General features: G+C 30.7%; 1 protein-coding gene and 1 long non-coding RNA gene across 5 annotated transcripts in view; both read right to left on the reverse strand.

Annotated features, from left to right (window-relative positions):
• The window catches only part of LOC127279135 (tether containing UBX domain for GLUT4), a 119,689-nt gene that overhangs the window by 77,501 nt on the left and 21,981 nt on the right, over positions 1-20,207 (reverse strand). The gene's annotated exons all lie outside the window — the stretch shown is intronic.
• Positions 1-20,207, reverse strand: part of LOC127279142 (uncharacterized) — a 46,231-nt gene that overhangs the window by 4,384 nt on the left and 21,640 nt on the right. For 2 of the 3 annotated variants that reach the window (XR_007842597.1, XR_007842596.1), the window contains exon 2: positions 168-306. This is a non-coding gene — a long non-coding RNA (uncharacterized LOC127279142). Of the gene's footprint in view, positions 1-167; positions 307-498; positions 697-20,207 lie in introns of those variants that run through there. The other variant, XR_007842595.1, reaches the window with a different exon arrangement.

Here is a 20,207-nt window from a genome sequence, read left to right on the forward strand (position 1 = left end):
AACAATTATTTTTGCAACTTTTCAATTCTTTTTTCTACCCTTCGTTCACGAACAAATTATTGTAAGAACTCATATGTCCTAAAAGTTCCAAATAGACTGGTACATAAAATTTCCTAAAAATTATAAAAATCCCTCAATTCTTTCAGGCATAAAGTTATATAACTTACTTAAATTTATAAGTCCTTCTGTCATATAATAATCTTCTCAAAGATATAAGTTGAAATATATCCATCCTCCAAATCAAGGTGTAAAAATATAAAAAGCAGGAGTTCTATTTTTTGACTGCACTGACGTCCTCTTCAGAAACTACAAAAATTTATTGACTTAAAATTATGATATAAAATATTAAATAATAACAAAATAAAAGTATTATTAAACGTCATAAAAAAAATTAGATTAAAAAGCGTTTAATCAACACGTCTCATCAGTACGATTAACTGAAATGAAATACAAATAATCTACCAAAATATACATACATATACAGTAAGAATACTTAACTATGAATTAGTCCAGAAGTACAACAAGGAAACTCTCATGCGTTGTTCCATTACCGTCTCACTCGCACTCACGCTTTCCTATGACACATAGTTAAGTATTTTTACCGTATACAAACAAGTTTTACATGTGACGCTAATTTATGTTATTATTGGCCTCTACTACTACAAACATCAATTATATTGCAGTAGTTTTCAAAAGATTCTAGAGACAAAATTCGTGAAGTGGGAAACTGAAAAAAAAATTTTCAACTTTGACATTAAATAAATAACTGAAATTTTTTTTTCAAAAAACAAAATCAGAGGCGTTATGCAGAATTTTATAACATTTAAAACAAGACTAAGGACGCCAAAATCGGTTAAAATTTGTAGGCTCTATGTAACTAATAAATTTTTTTTTACTATAAAAAAATATTTGAAAAAAACCTCAAAATCACCGTAATCTCACCTTAAACGGATGTATTCGATTTCGGTTATTTCTTATAACACCTTGCGTCAAAAACTCGACTAAATCGCTGTCTTTTACGCACTAGTGCTTAAAAGGAGGGGAAATCAGGTCCATTAACCTAGCTAATTTAATGCTAATTTAATGCCCTAATGACGAATTTAATGCTCGGCATTTACTTCGAAAAACTTGTAGACAAGCTAGCTTAACATTAAGGTAGCTTGTCCACACAAGGAAGGAGTACTCGTAGAAAGGTCTACTATGGGTCAAAATTTAGGGCTTTTATAAGGCTCTTGAATGCTCTTTGCCGAATTTAATGCCGTCATAATTTCGCGAATTATTTGCAAAAATTAAATTTTTACGTTTTTACTTCAATTTGTCCACACAATAAAGAACACTCGTAAGATGATCTTCTATGGGTTAAAATTTATGGCTTTTTTAAGGCTTTTGAATGCTCTACTGCCGAATTTAATGCCAGCATTATTTCGCGAAATAATTGCAAAAATTCAATTCTTACAATATCTTAGTTTGTCTAAAAAGCGAAGTAGTACGCGCAGGAAGGTCTACTATAGGTCAAAATTTAGGGCCTTTTTAAGGATCTTAATTGCTCTATTGCCGAATTTAAGGCCGGCATAATTTCGCGAATTATTTGCAAAAATTCAATTCCTACATTATCTCAATTTGTCTAAAAAGCGAAGGAGTACGCGCAGGAAGGTCTACTATAGGTCAAAATTGTGGGCTTTTTTAAGGCTCTTGCCAAAAATTACTAAATTAAATATTTTTGATTTAGAAGTCATTGAGTCTTCATAAATCTACCCAGATTTTTACTCTCTAAATCTGAATTAGTAAAAAATTAACTAATTCATTTAGTAAATTAAATTTCAACTAATGAATTAGTTATTTTTGGAAGTTTTACTAATAAAATAGTAAAAAATTAGTATTTGAACATTACTAATTTAAAATAGTAATCAAATTAACTAATTCTATTAGTTATTACACCCGAGTTACTAATTGAATTAGTCAGTTGAACGTAACCTCTATTATTTTTATGACGTATGTCATCTTCCATGGGTTTTTTTTAAATATTTTTTTGTTTTTTTTAGTATTATGTGAAACTATAGCTTGTACTCTAATCAAAATACTTTGTTTGATGCTTAAAATACTACTTTTAAAAGCATTTATTATTTTTAAATTATTGTTCTGTTTTTTTTGAAGTATTATGTGATACTATAGCTTGTACTATGTTCAAAATATTTTGTTTGGTGCTTTAAATATTACTTTTGAAATTATTTATTTTTCAAAAAATTTTTTGATATAAACTAACCGTTAAAATTTTTTTATTAATTTTATTTCACCAAAAGTAACTATGTGTGTGTATCTAAACTGTCTTTAAGTAAATTAATAAATTACTATAAAGTGAAAATTTTAATAAAATCTTTACTCAAAAAAAAATCGGAAATAATATATCAAATGAACCACCAGAACGTAAAAAATTTTATATGAATTTTGCCAATATTATGCAATTTAACCCATGAAAACTGACTTTTAAAAATAAAATATTTTTTATACAATCATGAAGAAACTACATGCGAAAAATTTTATCTTTGAAACTCAACTTTTCAAATTTAAAATTTTAGTATGAATAAGTTGATAAATTTTTATTGATTATTTACGATTTGACGGTAAAATTGTATAATGACTAATGAATTAGTAAACAATTAGTAGTTTTAGGATTAGTTTCACCAACTCCGGTTAAAAGTTAATCAGCGATTAAATCCCTAACCGACCAATCATGAGCGCAGTTAAATTGGCTTTAATCGCCGATTAACTTTTAACCGGAGTTGGTGAAACTGGCCCTTAACTAATCAATTAGTAATTTGCGCCTCCGGGAGCCGCATTAAAAAGTTACTAATTCAATTAGTTAAACCAAAATAACTATTTGAATTAGTAAGTTTTTACTAATTATTAGTGACTCACTTTTTGCTTTTTGAATTAGTAAGATTCTACTATTAATTAGTTATTTTTAACTAATTCAGATTTAGAGAGTAAAAATTCATAACTCTAAATTTTGGGCACATAGGGTAAGTGCACTAATTACGGCGCGATTTAAGTCAAAACACCTTTGAAATAGAAAATGCGACATTTCTATTGTATAAGGTCAATTTAAGACTTATTAAACTAAAAGCTTATGTTATTTAGATATTAAAAAAATTTTGAACTTTATAAAAATCGATTATTTAAACAAATATGGGACGTTTCACGTCAACCGGCCCAAAGCTATGTCCAAAATTCTATGCAATAAAAATAAACATGTAATAGATGAAAATACTCGTAAACTCATCCCCTTTCAATTGCAAAGTGGCAGAATTGAAAATTCAAAATGGCGTCCTTACTATGTCAAGTGGAAGCGGCTAACTTCAGAAATAAGTAATTATGTTTATTAATTTCTTTTAAAAAATTATGCAAAAATTTAAGGTCACCACATATTTTAAAGTTTTTGGGGTCGCTGATTACGAATCTGAAGTCAGTTTTTCAAAATTCAAAATGGCGGATCCAATATGGCGGATTATTTTTTAAAAATTAATTGAATTTGCTTGAAACTTTTTACTTGGGGGTTTTGGAGGTCGCTGATTATGAATCTGAAGTCCTAGCGTTCTGAGATGCCTGAGGTCTTCCTCAAACACAACTTTTCCTTAATTTTTCTTTACTCTCTGCTATGATTGAGAAGGAAATTAGGTACAATATTTGTAGATAAAATTATTCACCTTGTTGCGAGTCAAAGAAACTGTATAAATCGAAAGGAAGAAAACGAATAATCAAATAATGTGGCTGATTCAGTACATTTCATTATTGACTGATTAACGAAGTTTTAGTAACTTTTTAAATGCGGCTGTAATAATAATTTATTTTCATGAATGTTCATGTAAGTAGTAACAACATTTGAGCATCGTAAAAACATGGACGATATCTAAATTATAAAAGAGCTTATTCAGACTTCGTAAGATATGTTTTAGCGATTGTCATTTTTTTTACGATGTTCAAATGTGTTTATTAAACCCACAGTGTGTCAACTGTAAAGGATCATGTGATGGCATAGGAGCTATTTTAAAGAGAGAAGCCACTCGTGCTAGCTTGCAATCCTCACCAGACAAAGCCATTTTAAATGCAGAGACTCTTTACCTATGGGCTAAGCAAAATATCAAGACTTCGCAGATTTTCTTTTACAACAAGCAACAACACGAGAGAGTGAAACGAAAACTTGCTAGTAGATTTTCTAGAGCACCTAGTGTTACAAAAATTCAATCTGCTCATTCTTTTATTGTAACATCAGAGAAACAATTAAAAATATTCAAATATTCAGATGCACCTCATCCTATTGCAGTTATGCAATATTAAAATATAATTTCATTGGTTTGGATGTATTTTGTAAATTTAATTCAAACGCCTTTTTTTAAGGCTACCAAAAAATTATGGTTTAAAAATTACAACAATCAGCCTTTTTCAAGGCTACCACATTCTTACAGTTCATAATTATAACAATCGGCCTTTTTAAAGGCCACAAAGTAATTATATTGGATTTCCCATTTTGAATTTTGAAAAACTGACTTCAGATTCGTAATCAGCGACCTCGGAAACCCCCGAGTAACAAGTTTCAATCAAATTCAATGAATTTTTAAAAAAAAATCCGTCATATTGGATCCATTTTTAATTTTGAAAAACTGACTTCAGATTCGTAATCAGCGACCTCGGAAACCCCCGATTAACAAGTTTCAAGCAAATTCAATAATTTTTTAAAAAATAATCCGCCATATTGGATCCGCCATTTTTAATTTTGAAAAACTGATTTCAGATTCGTAATCAGCGACCTCGAAAACATTAAAATATGTGGTGACCTAAAATTTTTGCATAATTTTCTAAATGAAATTAATAAATATATTTACTTATTTCTTAAGTTAGCCGCTTCCACTTGACATAGTAAGGACGCCATTTTGAATTCTGCCACTTTGCAATTGAAAGGGGATGAGTTTACGAGTATTTTCATGTATTACATGTTTATTTTTATTGCATAGAATTTTGGACATAGCTTTGGGCCGGTTGACGTGAAACGTCCCATATACGAAATTAAAACCAATACCGTAATTTTCTATTACGAAGCGTTTGTAATAATTTTGATTATCAAAATTACATGTATTTTGAAGATACTTTATTGGCCACCTTAATTACAGCCAATAAAAATCTTAAAAAATTTCAATTACGGCGAGCGGGAAAAAATTTGATCTCAAATAATTAAATTAATAATTGTTAAAATGTGCATCTTTATAAGTAATTGTGTCAAAAAAAATATTAAACTAATTTTTACATTCTCATTATAATTTTTAATCATTTTGCAACAGTTATATTAAATATAATAGTAATAATAGTTATTTTTTATAAACGCGCAGGAATTGGTACACTTACCCTATAAAAACGTAAAGAGAAAAAGTATTTCATTTTTTTTCTACAAAGAATAAAAAAAAACATTTATCCAAATTTAAAATGCCATAGGTCAGTTTCACGTGCAATCGCCCATATATGAAATATCATTAAAATACTAATTTTGTCAATACGTAAAAATTTTAAATAATATTATTATTTAATTGTTCAAAAATATTATGTGATTAAAAATAATTTATAAAATGTATATGACGTTGAAAAATAAATTTATTATATTAAGGATATTATTTGGGTCAAAATTTCTCAAACGGATCACCTAAAATTCAGAAATTTTTTTTTTAATCAAAAATAATTTCTTTTGACTCCTTACATGGTAAAAAATAGTCCCTGAAATTTTTAGGTCAAAAAAAACTTTTTTGTTAAAGTTAGAAACAATTGAAATTTTTTGCAGTCTTATTTAAAATTTTTTTTTTTTTATTTGGAAGATCATCTAATTCTGTGTTAAATAAAACCAGTGTAAATAACATTTACGAGTAGGCAGCCCCCTTCAACCAAATAAAAAAAGAATTGATGGTTTATCTTCATTTCCTTAAATTTTATTAATTATTTAAATAATTTTTATTATTATTAATTATTAATTTAACACCCGTTTATCCAAAATAGTTCATATAGAGCTCGTTGGATGCGGATTTTGATAAGCATTCTAATGGTGTTATTAAAATTACTCTAATTTTATTTGTTCGTAAAATATTTCATTTTTTATTAACTTTTGTTAGTTAATTAATTAATATCTCGAAAACAAAAAATAATGCCATCTCAAAAACCATCGATTTATTATGACTTAAACAATATTCATGATTTTTTTCGCGCTTCTAAATGAGGGAGAACATGTTTAAAAGTTATAAAAAAATTTTATTTTTTAAACAAATTGTTTAAAAATTAATATTTTTTTAAAAAAATAATTTTTTTCTAAAAGTTTAAGATCTTTCGCGTAAAAAACATTTACAACATTTTTCTCTATTTTTAATAGGAAAAAAGTTATAAGTAAAGCAAAAAAATGTTGCTTAAATTTGTTATTGTAAATATCTGGAAAAATATTAAAAATTTCAAATGTAAAATTTGTACACTTATTTAGCACCACTATTACTACAATTTACCGAATTTTGAGAAAAATCTGAGACATGACCCCGTATTCTCATATGAAATGCCTCATATATGAGAGATTCTTTTTCAATCGCCCCAGCCCAAAAAGTCAATGTTCTGGGATTGGCTTCATACTTTGGTAAATTGTTGTCCTATATGATAGTAATAAATCCGTAAAATATAAACGCTTTAAAAAAATATTTGTAGAAAGTAGAGGGGGTTGAAGTTTTGACGTTAAGGGTAACATTGTCATTTTCAAATCCGTATAACTATGACAAAAGTTAATGGATTTTAATTTATCTATAATGAATTTTAATGAATTTTTCACGTACTTTTCAAAAATGTATACGAAATTTAAAAAAAAAAATTTTGACCACCTTTTTTCAAAATCAACCCTTATTTTTCGATTTTCACCCCTTCGGGTATTTTTTTCTTTTTTTTTTTATTTTCATTGGAAAGCTGAGGTTTTTTCCCATGAGCTATGTAAATATGAAAATGGGACAACAATAATTTTGTGAGTAACAGAATATTAAAGTAGGCGGTGCCGATAAGGGGTGTACCTGGAGATCATCTTTGAGGATTTAGATAGGCACCGCCTAATTTAATATTATGTTTCTCACAAAATTATTGTTGTCCCATTTTCATATTTACATAGCTCATGGGAAAAAACCTCAGCTTTCCAATGAAAATAAAAAAAAAACAAAAAAAAATTCCCGAAGGGGTGAAAATCGAAAAATAAGGGTTGATTTTGAAAAAAAGGGGGTCAAAAATTTTTTTTTTTAAATTTTGTATACATTTTTGGAAAGTACGTGAAAAATGCAATAAAATTCACTATAGATAAATTAAAATCCATTAACTTTTGTCAAAGTTATACAGATTTGAAAATTACAATGTTACCCTTAACGGCACCCTTATCGGCACCGCCTACTTTAATATTCTGTTACTCACAAAATTATTGTTGTCCCATTTTCATATTTACATAGCTCATGGGAAAAAACCTCAGCTTTCCAATGAAAATAAAAAAAAAAAGAAAAAAATACCCGAAGGGTTGAAAATCGAAAAATAAGGGTTGATTTTGAAAAAAGGTGGTCAAAATTTTTTTTTTTTAAATTTCGTATACATTTTTGAAAAGTACGTGAAAAATTCATTAAAATTCATTATAGATAAATTAAAATCCATTAACTTTTGTCATAGTTATACGGATTTGAAAATGACAATGTTACCCTTAACGTCAAAACTTCAACCCCCTCTACTTTCTACAAATATTTTTTTAATGAGTTTATATTTTAGGGATTTATTACTATCATATAGGACAACAATTTACCAAAGTATGAAGCCAATCCCAGAACATTGACTTTTTGGGCTGGGGCGATTGAAAAAGAATCTCTCATATATATAATATTATTATTATATATAATTATAAATAGTTCAAGATTATTAAAAAAAATATTAATTTTGTTAACTAATTAAAAACTTTGCATTTTTATTATTCATGTTGACTGAACTACTTAATGATTTAAACTGTGTATTTTTTCAAAATAAAAATTATATTTAGAAACTACATTTTAAGACGAAAAAAACCCTTTTTTTTAATTGGTGAACAGGAACTCGAGAAAACAATTTTTTAAAATAAGACTGCAAAAAATTTCAATTGTTTATAACTTTAACAAAAAAATTTTTTTTGACCTAAAAATTTCAGGGACTTATTTTTACCATGTAAGGAGTCAAAAGAAATTATTTTTGATTAAAAAAAAAATTTCTGAATTTTAGGTGATCCGTTTGAGAAATTCTGACCCATTTTTAAATTAATAATTTCATTCATTAAAACTTCTTTGAAATATCTAACTAAGAATAACAATACAGCACTCATATCATTTTCTTACTTGAATGTTTAGGTTTATTTTGAAATTATTTGACTATATTGTTTTATAAGAAATTCATTAATCCTTACTTAATGTAATAATAAAGAATAATAATAAATAATAATTAATCCTAATTTTTCACTGCGTTTATAGACCTTAATTTATTTATTATATTTTTTGTCCTTAATAATAAGTTACTTTAATTATTTATAATTTATATTTATACACTTATAATATAATATTTAAAATATCATTATTTCTGGTACTATTTCTAATCAATTTTTTTATAGATTGGATTTGAATTCATAATTTTTATCTCAAATCTTGTAATAAATATAGTAAAAAATATTTAACAAAATATTAATACCTTCAATTTTACCACTTTTACCATCTATAGAAAGAGAATGTCCACGAAAATTAAATCCACAAGGAAGATTGGTCAATTCCCAAATTTTCCTTGTAATCCAATCCGTCCATTTTCCAGGTTGCAATATGCAACGAATTTCCTTATAAGTCTTATTACGACTACTTTCGTGCCATAAATATTCTTTAACCAATAAAAGATTTTCGAATTTATCATTTTCACAATAAAAGGAGAACTTTATAATTTTTTCGTCATTTTCACTGTGATCTTCATCAGAAACAGAAAGACAATCACTATCTGCATCTAATTCCAAACTTTTAGCTGATGCACATCTATTTATTTTTTTAAGAAAATTCATGTTACACATTTTACTGTACAGAGTTCGGGCACTTAATTTTCCTCCTAAATCATGAGATACTTCACTCCATACAGCATTATGCTTACTAACAATTTTTTTATTTTTTAAAAAAATGTCGTTTTCTCTTTTTAAAATAGCTGCAATTACAATGTCTTCTGCAACATGTGCTTTTCTTCCACGCTTCATTTTGATCACAATAAAATAATTCAAATAAATCAACCATAAGTATTTTTACTTCTTATTACACGGAGAAACAGAAAGCTACTAATGAATAGTATATTATGTGGCAAGCACGTAAAGTAGTACTTTTTAGGTGAGGATGTAATTTTCAGTACGAGCTGTCGTTAGTGCGACGTAGGTGAGACGGAAGCGAGACGAAGGCGAGCGGGTCGAACCGCAGGCAAATCGAGTCAAGCCAAGTCGAACCGAAGTCGCACAGACAGCGAGTATTGAAATCATCCGAACCTAAAAATTGCTACGTGCGAGCCACATACTCTATTTTTTTCGCCATTGTTATGAAAAAGTGATATATAATATATATAATATAATATATATATATAATATAATTTTTGCAATTATTACGCGAAATAATGTCGGCATTAGATTCGGCAATAAAGTATTGGGGAGCCTTAAAAAATCCCTAAATTTTGACCCTTCCTGCGAGTACTACTTCGCTTTTTAGACAAACTGAGATATTGTAAGAATTTAATTTTTGCAATTATTTCGCGAAATAATGCTGGCATTAAATTCGGCAGTACAGCATTCAAAAGACTTAAAAAAGCCCTCAATTTTGAACTATAGTAGACCTTTCTACGAATGGTCCTTCCTTGTGTGGTCAAGCTACCTTAATGTTAAGCTAGTTTGTCCACAAGTTTTTCGAAGTAAATGCCGAGCATTAAATTTGTCATTAGGGCATTAAATTAGCATTAAATTAGCCCTTAATTTTCCAATAGGTTTCATCCAGATCGGACAATGTGGAAAAGCTAGGTTAATGGACCTTTTCCTTTTCTATCTAAGGAAAATAGCATTAAACCCTTTTCGTCTAAAAATTTAACGCAATCATTTTCTCTCTTCTGTCTACGAAAATAACAAAAGAATTTCTTGCACTTGCCTAATTTACATATGTACTTGTTTCATATTAAGGAATTAAAATTTTAATGTCTAATATTATTCAATTTATGTTTATGTAGGCTGTGACACAAGCAGACGACGTATTTTTGGAAAATTCTCTTTTCTCATATCGTTTTAATATTTACATTAATTAATTAATATCTTGAAAACAAAAAAACGACATTTTGTTTAATTTGTTTATTAAAAGCATATACATTTTAAGCTTCATTTTAAGAGAAAAAAAAAGAAATATAAAACTGTCCTTTATTATAAAGGAAGAAGAAGAAGGCTGGGAAGAAGAATTCTCCGAGCGCTCGGCTGGCCTCTATGTTGACAGTCAAACACCCAAAAATGCAGATAAAATTAAAATTCGAAATTTTGATTTTTGAAAAGTACTACCTTGTAGGAAATAAAGAGGCGCATCGTTTTTTTCTTTGGATTTTTCTTGTCAAACGAATAGTTTAAATAATTAAAAAAAATTGATAAATTTTAATTTTCAAATTTCATTCAATTTTTAAACATAAATCGTCGTATCTTTGTCAAATCTTAATTAATTTGATTGGAATTTTGCATACACACGCGTTAGGATCCATTGAAGACAAAACCATAAAATAAATATTACACTGAAAAAAAACTAGTAGGTTTTACTACTTTTTAACTACTCTGAGTAGTACAATAGGTCCTCAACTGAATTTAAACGGTTCTATTAACTATATAAAAATAGTTAAACCAATTAAAAATGTAATTGGTAGAATGACATTTTGTGATTGTATTAACTCAATTTAAAAATGTTAAAACAACTCAAGATGTAAGTAGTAGATTTAACTACTTAAAGTGGTTCAATAGGCTTTAAGAACATTTTTTTGGTACATTTAATAAATATTTTGCAATTGAAACTACTACTTTAAGTAGTAAACTTTACTACTGAAAGTGGTTCAATAGGCTTTAAGAACATTTTTTGTAGAATTAATAAATCTTTTGTAATTAAAACTACTACTTTAAGTAGTAGATTTTACTACTTAAAATAGGAAAATAAAATTATTTTTTATTTATAATTGTTTATTATCAGTAGAATTGACTTTTTCATCCTCTCTCCTATACTGACGCTTATTTTATGCCCTAACGATTATGTACCTAACAGAGAAAATTTTTAACAGACGGGAATTGAACCCTCGACCCTAACGCTCGCTATCCGATACTTTAACCGACTAACCACGCACGCTCTAAAATTCCCATGATAGTTCTAAAACATTTAACCCCCAAATTAATTAGTGTCATAACAATAATTTTCAATAATGCAATAAACCATTCATACTACCCAAGAAGATGGAACGCAGCAAAAGTTATCCCTATTTGTAAAAAGGATAAAGACCCCACAAACTATACAAGTTATAGACCTATCAGCCTCACAAATAATAATCTGAGTAAAATTTTTGAAAAACTTATTAAATCTGACCTCAATTATCATATACACAAAAACAATATTATCCCTGACAACCAATTTGGTTTTAGAAGATGTCATTCTACAACTCACGCAATTCATAAACTTTCATCGGACATAAATTCATATCTACTCGACGGAAAATTGGTTGGAGCAATACTGATTGACCTTGAAAAGGCCTTCGACTCTATCTGGTTGAATGGTCTCATATATAAAATGAAGAAACTAAATTTCCCAAAAAATTTAATTCACCTCACAGCAGACATGGTTGATGGAAAAAATTTCAAAACTTGGTATGGAAATACCTTTTCTGATAAAACATTCATCATCAAGGAAGGACTTCAACAGGGAACTGTCACCTCACCTATCCTATTCAACGTGTACACTGCCGACACCATACATGAATTTAACATGAACTCAAATAACAACACTCACTCAATAGCCTACGCAGATGATCTCATTATCTACGTTGCAAACAAATGCATAGATATAATAGAACAAAAATTAAATAGTCTCATTAATAATATTAATATACATTACCTTAATTGGAACCTAAAAATAAACCCTACAAAATGTGAAACAATACTTTTTAGAAAAACAGTTAATGAAATACCCTACACTACAGTTAAAAAACTCGATTCTTTTAAAACATCTATCCATAATATAACTTCCGATAACGTCACCACAATTACAGACATTCCAAATAAAAGTGTTGTTAAATATCTCGGTGTACACTTTGATTACCTTCTCAGGATGAATCATCACCATATTCCTTTCCTATCTTGTGGAACACAGGACCATCAGTGATGGAACAATATAGACAGATAGAGAGATCATGTCTAAGAGCATGTTATAGAACATATAGATCAGTTTCATCAAATTACAAAAAAAGAATCAACAATAGTATAATATACAACCTTGCAAAAATACCCCGTTTTGACACTTTTATTATCAACTTAACTAGAAATTATTTTACCAAACTTTATACAATAGATAATAAAATTTTAAATTCATTAAAAACTGACAACATAATTAGCATAAATAGAATGATAAAATCTGGTTATATCACCCCTGAAACTTTTTGCCATATTGACAAAATGGGACTGATCCCAGACGAGAATAACATCCCCGTAATATATCATGCACAACGACATCACGCTAAAAAAGCTATGTACTTAGACCCGGTGAGATACACCATACAAAATCTCACCTATTCAATTACCATCCCTGATTACCATCTCCACTCTACAACAAGACTAAATAATAACTACTGGTGGCTACAGGAAAATGCCAAACCAAAGTGATGAACTCTTTTCAATCAATTTACCTTTCCTATTCATAATCATCCATACTCCTCCTTATCACCCTCACCCCTCATTTTTATTTATTTATTTCCTTATTTTATTTTTTAAAAAAATTCTAAATAGAGTTGCAAAGGTTTTTAATAAAAAAAATTTTTTTCCTTAAGCAAATGTTAAAAGACTATAGTGATTTATTCAAATATTTTAAACAAATGTTATTAGTGTGTGCGAATTTAAAACATATTATTTTATAAACTGTTATTTGACGAGAACTATGGCTGCATAGCAGATCAAAATAATAAATTTTAGTGTAATAGGTATTTGCAAGACATTTTTGTCCTATTTATGTAATACTGTAATTAAAGAAAATAAATGTGCTTTTTCAAACCAAAAAACCACGCACGCTCGCTACGACAGTCTGCAAACTACTCGAAGACTACTTTCTGCTTGTCCAATTGGAAAAATATCATTAAGCAGTAGTGTATAAATTTAAAAGTAAAGTTCTTTTTTCAATTTTGTGGTTTTGTATGGTCTAAAACAATCCTTATATGTATTCTGTGAGATAAATTTCGGTGCGTAAAGTTAATCACTTTACACACCCTTTTAAAAAGAGCTTCTTTACACACACTTTTCGGTGTGTAAAATTTAACTTTAGAGGTTAGTGTTGCAAAAAATAAATTTATTGTTTAAAAATAAAATTAAACAATTGAATTTATTCTTTCCATGTTAAACTTATTTTTATTTTATTTTTAAATAATTAATACAAACTATTAATTATAAATAAAAATTGTGTTTCAGTGTTAAAATAAAACATTTTATTCCTATTTTTATGAAAAAAATTTATGAACTTTTACATAAAATAAGTTTAACATGGAAAGAGTAAATTCAATTTTTTAATTTAATTTTTAAACAATAAATTTATTTTATAATTATTAATTTATAATAATAATAATAGCGCGCCACGCGTGCAATCTTGAATCTTCAATATTTTTTAAACTAATGAATGAATTAGTTTGACACTTTCCAGAAAACTTCATTATATTGTTATACGCAAATGTCTCACTGGAAGTTTTTTCAACTTTGAACTTCCCCGCAGACTTTTTGTCGGCAAAGGTAAGTGTGTGTGTTTACCGACAGGTATTTGTTTATGATAAAAAATTGTTCAACAGCAATTAAACTTTCTTAATATTTATTTCATGGTTCTGTCTTCAATGGACTCTAACGCGTGTGTATGCAAAATTCCAATCAAATTAACTAAGATTTGACAAAGATACGACGATTTATGTTTAAAAATTGAATGAAATTTGAAAATTAAAATTTATCAATTTTTTTTAATTATTTAAACTATTCGTTTGACAAGAAAAATCCAAAGAAAAAAACGATGCGCCTCTTTATTTCCTACAAGGTAGTACTTTTCAAAAATCAAAATTTCGAATTTTAATTTTATCTGCATTTTTGGGTGTTTGACTGTCAACATAGAGGCCAGCCGAGCGCTCGGCGAATTCTTCTTCCCGGCCGCTCAATATATATATATATATATATATATATATATTCACCATTCAAAAGAGCAGAAAAAAACCTTTCGAAAGCATATAGGTCAAAATTTTTTTCATTCATTTATTAAAAGTTACGAATTTTTAAAAAATCCACTGTTCACATTTGACGAGAAACTTGAACCCCCTCCCCCCTCTACAATTTTGCATAAAATGTAGATGTGAAAATATATATATATATATATATATATATATATATATATATGAGGCAAAATTCCTGAAGTAATCAAACTTTAAAATTGAAGATTTTCACATCTACATTTTATGCAAAATTGTAGAGGGGGGAGGGGGTTCAAGTTTCTCGTCAAATGTGAACAGTGGATTTTTTAAAAATTCGTAATTTTTAATAAATGAATGAAAAAAATTTTGACCTATATGCTTTCGAAAGGTTTTTTTCTGCTCTTTTGAATGGTGAAAAATTTGAATTCCAGACTGATCTCAACTGTGAGAGAAAATCTTTTCACCATCTGGTGGCGTAACTGTGAAACTATAATGATGATCAACATCTATATTGAAATTTCCTGTGTCAAACCCGATGTCACTACCCATGTGAAATCCTTTATCATTTTTTTCAAAAATTTTCACATGTCAATTCCCATGTCATTTTCCATGTGAAATCCCTTATCATTTTTTTGAAAAATTTTCCCATGTCACACCCCATGTCACATGGGGAATAACATGGGGTTTGACATGTAAAAATTTTTCAAAAAAATGATAAAGGATTTCACATAGAATATGACATGGGAATTGACATGGGAAAATTTTTCATAAAAATGATAAAGGATTTCACTTGGTAAATGACATGGGGTTTGACATAGGAAAATTTAAAAAAAATTATGAAGGATTTCACTTGGGAAATTACATGGGGTTTGACATGGCAAATGACATGGGGATTGACATGAAGTTTTACATGGGAAAATTTTTCAAAAAAATGATAAAGGATTTCACATGGGAAATGACATGGGGTTTGACATGGGAAAATTTTTCAAAAAAATGATAAAGGATTTCATTTAGTATTTAACATGGTATTTGACATGGGAAATGAGGAACCTCGTTTTGATATTTTCCAATGTCAATTCCTGTCTCAATTTCCCATGGGGATTTATATGGGAAACCATATGATTTCCTATATAGGAGTGGGGTTTTACAGTTTTTGACATAGGATCCCATGTGGTTTCCCATGTGGAGGTTTTCAATAAGGAAGTGTAATGCGTCCTCAAAGAAATTTTCAATGTTCAAATGAATGGAAAGTCGAAAGTTTAGTGTTTAAACAAGATTAAAAAAGTTTTTTGTGAAGGATTAGTTCTATATTTAAGGAAAATTTACTGTTGGTAATTAAACTTCATTTTATACCACTTCCAGAAAATAAAAATGACGGGTCCCTCACTTTTGTATTTTTTTATTTTGTCGGCAGAATTTTAAACTTTTACCTATTACTTTATTTACCTTATGAGAAAAGAAACTTCTTTACTATCGCATACGCAGCAGAACACAACAACAAAGTGTGTGAAAAAAACGAAAACGATATAAAACTAAATCTGGTTGTTTGGCATGGAGGCAGAAAAAGCCGCAACAATTTTTGTAATTGAATTTCTGTCAACAATGTAACGCCTCAAAAATGGTAAGTAAATTCTTTAAATTTTATATTGGTATTAAATTTAATGTATTTTTTTGATTTTTTTTCGAATGAGACCAACCACGTCTATATGAGTATAACCGTTTTTATTTTATAAGCGAAAAACGTGCAAAATGTCAACAGTGTAATAGTCATAAGTGTAATGCAAATTTGTATAATAGCTTCAGTGAACGTAATCAATCACACAGGCTTACAAAATAAAACTTTTTTTTGTTTTTTGATATTGAGACAAACAATTTTCTTGCTAATAAACTTTTACAGGAAAATTGTGTTCACCTGACGCGGTCGGGTTCATGTACCGTCAGGGGTCCAAGTTATCTTATTAAAAACCGCGGGCGCCAGTCGACTGAAGGTCGACAGTAAAATCCCGTTAATTTAATGTAATAATTAATAAAACGAGACTCTATATTTAATAAAAGTTCAGGGGGGGTGATGTTGGGCGAACCCAATTAAAATACAATAATATTATATAAATAATTGTGGCGGCTATTTATTGTAATCTACTTACAGATTATCCTCGAGATTAAATTATATTCAGACGCCACACACTCTTCCTGTACAGGTTACGCACAATAATTCAATAATTATTACTTTTATAATAGTCGACATACAACTTTATACATGAGAGCACGGAACGTGATTGACCATGCCGGATTCTACCGGCGTCTCGTGAACATTGTCACGTGACGTCGTACTACGTCATTTCAACCCAGGGCCGTGCACCCAAATCAATTAACCAGAGACGACAAAAATTTAAAATAAGATATGAAAAATACTTCCTGTCACACCCTCCCCTTTCGAACATGTCGTTATTAAGAAATTTTTGTGAAGCTGTAAAAAGAATAAAAAAAACAAACAACACATATTTTGTCGAGTCTCTGAAACAGAATTAATAATTAAATTTAATTTCAAACAATGGGGTAGACACAAAAAACAACCACCACTATTCACGTTATTCTGGAATTTGAAAATTATTTTATTCGAATTTATAATCATCCAGTTGAAAGAACAATATCGTAGATTGTATATAAAATAATAGTAATTAGAATTTAGTCGACGAAATCAAAAAGAGAAAAAGAGAAAGAAAAAAAACTGTCGCAACCTTGTTTGACGACAACCTACATCCCAACTTAACGAAGTAATTTTAACAATATATTAGTCGACAAAAAAAAACGATTCAACTAATTCTTCTTCAAATTTTTCTTATACTTGGTAGGAATTATGACTTTGAACTCTTCGCCGTCTTGCAATTCCGGTCTCTCATTCATCACCTTCTCGACGTCGTCTTTGGTCATTGTAGTTAGGAGAGCCTGAACTGCCCTGGCTCGCTTCTCCTCAGACAATCGCAGAGCTGTCTTCGCCTCAGGATTGGCGAGTTCGGATACCTCAGCTAATGCATTTTCTCGAATGAGGAAATTCCGAACCCGGTTCGGGTAATCATTAGGATTATCGAACTTTGCTTTTACTCGACGTCTAAGATTTCCCTCACCCTCGAACAGATAGCGATGATCTTCCGGAATAGCCCACGCTGGAAAAGTGGCATAATTGAGTCGAAGCCAGTCGACTATTCCCTCATGGCGGATGTTGCAATCTGGACACTCCGGACAATACAGATCCAGACTCCTGGAACAGCCCTCGCAACGACCCAGCATGCGTTCATGCTCTATCCCATGAGGAAAAATGCAATCGGCCGTATCGTATCCATCTGTGCCGCAAATTCTGCAGAACCCCGGACGATATGGCAAAGGACACTCTGCGAAATAATGTTTCATGGAGCGGCAATTCACGCATCCTTGCGGAAACTGCTTTCCTATGGTCGTCACGTATGTTTGAGTCGACCTATCCACCATCGTCGAATCCTTTTTAGCAACAAGGATCTTCGCTCTTTTTTTAATAAGGTCGATGAGAAGTTTCAAATTAACAATTCGGCAATCGACAAAGAAGAGTGGTTGTTCTTCACCCCTAGGCTTCAGAAAATCGTGAACGCCCAACTCAGCAAGAACCTCCCTAAAAGACGGCATCTTTTCCATCGGAACGGGATCAACTCGAACGGAAGGAGCCACCTGTGCACTTCGGCTTTCTCCCATTGACAACGGCTTACCCGTAGCCTCCGAAACTTGAACTGAGTGATCAAAATTCCTGACCCGTTTTCTCCTCAAATTTTCCTCGTGGATCTCGGCTTCAGTCACCCTTCTCACTATTGACGTCTTAATTGGAGAAGGAACCCTGGTCCGCAGTTCCTTACGGAATTCGTCTATTTCCTTCCTTGTCATGACGAAGTCGCTACCGTTGGACAACACCTCTACATCGTTACTCGTGAATAGAGAGTTATTGTCGTCGTCTAGATAGTCGCTAACCTTTTCCTCTGGCGACAATACAGGCAAGGCACAAGCCTCATCAAAGATTCCGTCATCCTGGACGGCTGAAGTCGAACTTATCGGAGGCAGTGATTCGAGCGACATTTTTCCCTGCAACTCGGCAATCAGGCTCTCCATCTTTTTCTTAGCGATGCTAAGCTCTTCCATCATTCGAGCCACATTGTCGTCCTTCGTTGTATCTTCTGATGAACTCATGACGCCTGTATTTCTGGAACATAACACTACTTGTTACGCAAACTACGTCGCGGTATTTTCAAGTCGGTTACACAATACTTCCCTAACGCTTTTCCAGACTTATCAGACAATTCTACCGTTGACGAACCCAAAACTTTTTTTATTACAGCTGGTCCTAAGTAACGGTAAGCCAATTTGGCAGAATAGCTCTCGGCCTTATTACTCAATTTTTTATTTGGGTAATAAACCTCAGTACCTTCCTTTAGTTCAATAACCGAAGACCTACCCAAATTGGCGATAGCAAGACGCTTTTCATTATACCTTTGTAGGCGACTTTCGACTTTATGTCTTAACTCGTCAATCAACCCCATTCGACCTGCCCAAAAGGAAATTGAATCATCAATTGTTTCGCTCAAATTATCCCCTGATGTTTCCGTTATATGTTTTACAATTACCTCCCTCCCGTGATTTAAAAAGAAGGGAGAAACTCTCGTCCCTGAATGTGGCACAGTATTGTAGGCTAATTGTAATTTTGCCAAATTTTCGTCCCACTCCTTATGATCGTGTTTCAGAAAGGCGGCTATCATTGGTTTAATGGTTCGGTTAAACCTTTCAACTGGATTAGCTTGAGGGTGTTTAATCGGCGTAGTAGTTTGTTTTACCCCCCTGGCTATCAAGTATGATGCTACCTCCGAATTAATAAATTCTTTACCATTGTCGGTCACAACGACCCTTGGAGTTCCCCAACGATCAAATACCGTGTCCAAAATTCGAACGACCGTTTTCCCATTTCTTGTTCGAATTGGGTACAATTCAAGGTACTTCGTATATAAATCTAAGACGACCAAAACACACGTATTACCCTTTTTTGTTCGAGTTTGCGTGACGACAGTATCAATAGATAATTGCGCCCAAGGCGAGTGCAATACACGCGTAGTCAATTTTCCTTTCATTGGGTTTTGATTATATTTTACTTTAACGCACGTATCGCAATCTTCGACATAATTTTTCACGTCTAACGTCATTCCCGGCCAATAAAAATTTTGGCGAATTCTGTCTAACGTCTTATCTTTACCAAGATGTCCGGCTTGTGGTATATCATGATTATCACGCAAAACTATCGAAACCTCCGCAGGTTTAACTACTTTTTTCCACGGATTTTCGTCGTCTATTAGTGCTTTCTCATAATCGGGACGATAATAGAATAACTCATTATTTTCGATCTTCCAACCCGTAAAACGGTCAGGTTGTGTTTTCACTAAATCGAACTTTGTCGTGTACCAATCTTTATCACAAATCGTGTTCAATTGGATTTTACTCTGAATCGCTTCGTCAATGACCTTCTCCCACCCGTTGGGATCAACATCGACGTTATGCATTCGAGAAAGAGCATCAGGCGCCTCATTTAGAGTGCCGCGTCGATGTTCGACCGTCATATTATGCTGGTAAAGGTAAATTGCCCATCTTGCAAGTCGACCTACTGGATTTTTTAATCCGTGAAGCCACTGAAGAGC

The sequence above is a fragment of the Leptopilina boulardi genome, unplaced genomic scaffold, assembly GCF_019393585.1.
Source record: "Leptopilina boulardi isolate dan_hultmark-lab unplaced genomic scaffold, ZJU_Lbou_2.1 LbouV2_214, whole genome shotgun sequence".
NCBI classification, from domain to species: Eukaryota; Metazoa; Arthropoda; class Insecta; order Hymenoptera; family Figitidae; genus Leptopilina; species Leptopilina boulardi.